This window comes from Leucopleurus acutus (assembly GCF_964270905.1).
Source record: "Leucopleurus acutus genome assembly, chromosome: 10".
Taxonomy (NCBI): domain Eukaryota; kingdom Metazoa; phylum Chordata; class Mammalia; order Artiodactyla; family Delphinidae; genus Leucopleurus; species Leucopleurus acutus.
Window position 1 is genome coordinate 6,524,234 of NC_139153.1, and position 6,000 is coordinate 6,530,233.

The following is a 6,000-nucleotide window of genomic DNA, read 5'->3' on the forward strand; positions in this document are numbered from 1 at the left end:
ACCTGACCCGTGAGCCCTGAACTGGAAGTGTGAATCTAGTTCACAGGGGATCCAGGGTGCTGAATATGAGATAATGACCCTGGAAAAACACCTTTGGGGTATTTGCCCAGCTCATACCAAGCCTCCTCTCTGAGAACCGCCACCCACCTAGGGATGGGCCCTGGCAGCCAAAGTCACATCATGTAAACTCGACACCTAGGCACACGTGACGGGACCAAAAAAAAATTGTCTTCTGATCCCAAATGGGCCAATCAGTCCAATTCTTCCTCCAGAAAACTGGAATCAGAGTTGTGCAGTCAAGAGTCTGTTGGTCTCGCGAACCGAAGTGACAGGGAAGTGAGGGCCGAGGCTGCCGCTGGGGGGCAGTGTTGCTCACCTCCAGGCAGAAGGAGAGGAGGTGACAGAAGGCAGCAGACAAATGCAATAATGCACGTGCTGGAATGGCTGATATCTCCGTGCACAAGGATGAACTGAGACCTTTCCCTCACACCATACACAAAGACTAACCCAATACAGACCAAAGTCCTAAATGTAAGAGCCAAACCTCTTAAAAATTTTAGAAGAAAGAAAAGAAAATCTTTATGACCTTGAGTTAGCCAAAGATTTCTTAGACACAACACCAAAGGCGCAACCAATAAAGGAAAAAAATTGCTCAATTGGACTTCATCACAACTAAAAAATTCCCTGAGAAACTGCAAAGCTACAGAATGGGAGAAAATGTTTGTATATCATATATTTGATAGATCATATATCTGACGTATCCAGAGTATATAAAGAACTCTTACGACTCAATAATAAGAAGACAAATAACCCAATGTAAAAATGGGAAAAGGATTTGAATAGATATTTCACCAAAGAAGATATAGGAATGGCTCACAAGCCCATGAAAAGATGCTCAACAACGTTAGTCATTAGGGAAATGCAAATCGAAACCACGATGAGACACCACGGCACACCCACCAGGATGACTATAATTTCAAAAGACAGACAGTAATAAATACTGATGAGGATGTAGAGAAATTAGAAGCCTCATATACTATTGCTGGGAATGTAAAATGGAACAGCCACTGTGGAAAGTCTGGCAGTTCCTTAACAGTTAAACATGGTTACCAGATGGTTCTGCGATTCCATATCTAGACATATGCCCAAGAGACCTGAAGATATATGTCCATGTATTTGTGTGTGAATATTTCTAGCTCTATTCATAACAGCCAAAAACTGAAAACAACCCAAATGTCTATCAACTGGTGAGTGGATAATCAAAATATGATATATCCATATATTATTTGTCGATAAAAGGAACAAAGTACTAATCCATGCTATAATACAGATGAACTGCAAAAACATCATGCTAAATGAAAGAATCCAGACACAAAAGGTCACATATTGTAGGATTCCATTTATATGAAATGTCCAGAATAGCAAATCCATAGAGATAAAAAGTGGATTAGTGGTTGCCTAGGGTTTATTATTAGTGGTTGACTGGGGATGGGAATGGAAGGAGTCTTTGGAAGTGTTGACAACGTTCTAAAATTGGATTGCGATGATGACTGTATAACTCTGTGCATTTGCTAAAAATAATTGAATTGTACAATTCACTTAGAATGGGTGAACTTCATGGCATGTAAATTATACCTCAATAAAGTTGTTCAAAAAGAAATTCAGTGGTCCAGGAAAGAAGCTGCCTGGGTTTCCAGATCTGTCTGTTTTAAAAATCTATTTTGGTGCACTACTGTTGCACCCCAAAATACCTACCACAGGATTTTTTTTTTAAGGAAATAAAGACTTGTTAGACAAAGAAGGATGAAACTAAAGGTGGGTCCTAAAGAACCACTATAGTTGGGCCACAGTTTTGACTCTGAGTTTCCCAGGAGCCAGAGCAAAGAGGAAAACGGGATCAATTACAAGATCCTAGTGTCATTTAAATGGAAGCAAACTAGTTGCTTAGCAGAAGGACAACTTTAGCTGGTACTAAGTTTTAGACAAAATGTACCTCATGGTTTGTTATAAAGGAAGCAGAGTGAAATGCTACACATAACTTCTTAGTTAATCATCAGAAGTGGAAACACAGAAATGATTTAGCTACATCATCCCTTTCTTCGTGTACCTCTATGGTTTTCTCTCCTTGTATAATTTGGTTCAAGAGTTTTGGAAGGTTGGACTTGCTTGATTGTTTGTCTGCCCTTTCCGTCCCCCACCCCTGGTGTGACAGGCTGGGATTTTTTTAATTAGGTAAAGGAAAGGGAAGCTGAAGGTTAATCATCACTAAATGGCCAAGAAAAGAAATATAAAAAGTCCAGCGCCATTATTTCTTATCCTCTGGCCTAGAAAAGCAATGGAGAAACAGAAAAGTAATATTTCAAAGACTTTCTACATACCTGCACTGGGCTGGGAGGTCTTCCTCATTTAATCCTCACAGTGCTGGTAACCTCATAAGACAGGAATCATTCTTGCCCCCATTTTAGAGATGTGCAAACAGAGACTTCAGCAGTTTATTGGTTGCCCTGCACTAAGCTCCAAGGGTGACTGAAGAGCAAGTTTCATTTAAAGGCCCAAGTGATATCCACCTGCTAAGACATTTGAATGAGCTGCAGACACCCCCCTCCCCACCCTCACTAACCCTCCTTTTCACTACAGTGAGAAAGAGAGGAAAGTGAATAAATGTTTTAAATAATGATTTCATGGAACTGGAAATATGAACATCCGTGCTGACATTAGTCAAGGATGCAGCAAACACGGTACCAGGCCCAGCACATGCACACGTATCATTTCAGGACATGAAAAATGTTTTCTTTCTGTTCCAAATCCCTGGAGATTAAGCTGCGAGAAAGGCTTTTCAAAGACCAAAGTTATCCAGACTGTCCTCTTCTTAAGAAAAAAAATTTACGATACTGAAGTAAATAAAAGAGCTAGCAGAAGAGAAAGGAAAGGCAGATGCAGTGTTTACAAGCGAGAGCTCCCAGGTGATCAGGACTTTCTTTAATGTCTCTTCCTCCTTCAATCAGGTGACCCGGTGCTAGCTGTGCAGGGGCCACCCCAACCCCACACCAGGGCTCTTCAGCGCCACCAGCTGGTCAAGCCCTCCCACTGGTTCGAGGGCCAGACTTGTCAGTGACAGGTATGTACCGGGGCACAGGTGTGTGTGTGAAACAGTCTGGCTGCTGGTTCCATCCTGCCATTCATTCATTCACTCATCCATCCATCCATCTATCTATCCACCCATTCTCCCTTCCTTCCATCCATCCATCCATCTGTCTGCCCAAAAAGTCTTTACATATCAAGGGATCAGGTACAAATGTTATGATAGGTGAAGGATAAACACAATTCCTGTCCTCATGGAGCTTACAGCCTATACCAGTGGTTCTCAACCTTGGCCTGGAGAGCTTTTAAAACATACCAAGATCCTGGGAAGCTTTTAAAACATACTAAGACATCTGCTTCAAGGAAGATGGGGTACAGGTACTTTCCCCTATTCTTCTGCTAAGTACAATTAGAAAACCCTGGACATCATATTTAAAATAAACATACGATGACTCTGAAAAATGGAGAGGCAAAGGCACACTAGTTATTCTTTGGATTTCTTTGGAATCCAGGACCCAAAGAATGACACAGCAATGAGCCCCCTGGGTTTTCATTTGGCCAAATACATCTGAGACTTTGAGCTAAAGAAGTTGGCAACTCAAAACACCAGAGGGCACAAACCAAAAAAAAAGCCACAGTAAAAGCCTGCTGTGTCTAGACATAAACACAAGAAAGGTGCAGGCCAGGAAAACAGAAAACTTCTAGAAAATAACTGCTCTACTGCAGCCCAACACCACAGAAAACACTGGAGCCCTGTTCCCATCCTCTCCAGCAAAGGCTGAGTGGGGAGCCAAGATTTCTCCCCTTGTCAGGCTATGACAAGGTGACCCCCCCCTCACTGGGGTGGTATCCCTACAATCCCTAGTAGGGACTTTCATCCCCATCAGGTGGAGACAAGCCCTGCATCCACCTCCACAGTGCAAGTGGAGGCACATCAACCCCTCCCAGCCAGGGAGTTAGGAGCCAGAACTCCTCCCCGCCCACCCCATTATCAGTAATGAAGACCCCCTCCCCCTTCAACTGTCACAGAAGCCAAGTGGCGAACCTGGACTTCTATTCCCACCTGGAGGTAATGAGCCAGTGATGACAGAGACGTTCGGATTATCTGACAAATATTTTAAAGTAACCAACATAAAAATACTCAATGTCCAAATGGGAACATGTTTGAAACAAATGAAAAAGTAACAAGTCCCAGCAAAGAAACGGAAGATAAAAAGACGAACCACATGGAAATTTTCAAACTGAAAAATCTAATAACTGAAAAAAAACCAAACCCTCAATGGAAGGGTTCAACATCAGGATAGAGGAAGCTGAGGAAAGAATCAATGAACTAGAAGACAGAACAATAGAAATTACCCAGTCTGAACATCAGAAGGAAAAGACACTGAAAAAAACCAAAAACAAAACAAAAAACCCATAGTCCCAGGGACCTGCAGGACAGTAACACAAGAGCTAACATTCCTGTAATCATAGTCTCGGAAGTTGATGAAAAAGAGGGTTGGGGATGAAAAGATACTTGAAGACATAATGGCTGAAAACTTCCTAAATTTGACAAGAGACATAAACCTACAGAATCAAGAAGGTAAATGAACCTCAAACAGGATAACCTCCCAGCCCCCCCCAAAAAAAACACTCACACCAAAACACATAATAATTAAACTTCTGAAAATTAAAGACAAAGAAAGAAATCTTGAAAGCTGCCAGTGAAAAAACATCTTACCATAATAAGAATGACAGCAGATTTCTCCTCAGAAAGTATGGAGATGGGCAGGAAGTGACACAATGCTTCTCAGATGCTGAAAGAAAAGAACTGTCAACCCAGAATCTTACACTCAATGAAAATATCCTTAAGGAATAAAGGAAAGTCAATACATTCTCATATGAAGAACCTGTACAGGACTTTTATGCTGAAAACTACAAAACGCTAATGAAAGAAATAAAAGATCTAAATAAATGGAGAGATACACATGTCCACAGCTTAGAAGATTCATAGGAAATAAGTAAGCATAGTAAATAAGTCAGTTCTCCTCAAATTGACGTACAGATTTAATGCAATTTCTATCCAGATCTCAGCAAGATGTCTTACAGGGAAGGACAAGAGTATTCTAAAATCTATATGGAAAGGCAAAGGAACTAGAAATAGCTAAAATAATCTTAAACAAGAAAAATAAAATGGAAGAAATCAGTCTGTGTGATTTCAAGACTTATTATATAGCTACAGTAATCAAGACTGTGGTATCAGTGGAGAATAATGGAACAGGATAGAGAACCAAGAAACAGACTCACACAAATATGCCCAAGAGATTTTTGACAAAGATGCAAAATCAATTTAACTGAGGAAAGGGTATTTTCAACAAATGGTGCTGGAGCAATTGGACATCCATAGGAAAAAACTGAAATCTCATACTTCATTAAAAAAATGCACTCAAAATGGTTCACAGACATAAAGGTAAAACATAAAACCATAAAACTTTTAGAAAAACACATTAGACAAAATCTTCAGGGTCCAGGCCAAGGCAAAGAGTTCTTAGATCTGACACCAAAAGCATGAACCATAAAAAGAAAAACTGATGAATTTTCTCTCTCCTTCAGTTATTTACCTACCCCCATCATAATCTTCACTGGATCTATGTGTCTCTTATACCATCGTTTCCTTTGTATATTTTCTATTGGATCCACCTTTTTTTTTTTTAGCTTAACTTCATTTTACTATATATGAAAAACTAGTCATCTGTTTTTTGTCATCTATAGAAACTTTCCATAAGAATAAATAGAGTGGCAAAAAGCAGCGTGACTGAATTCTAGCCAGACATTTCGAGGAAGGCTCTGCTTTGTTAAAAAAAAAAAAAAAAAAAAGATGAGCAGGTGTAAGATAGGTGTTAAAGACCTAGCAGCACCAAATGGAGACTCTCCTGGATG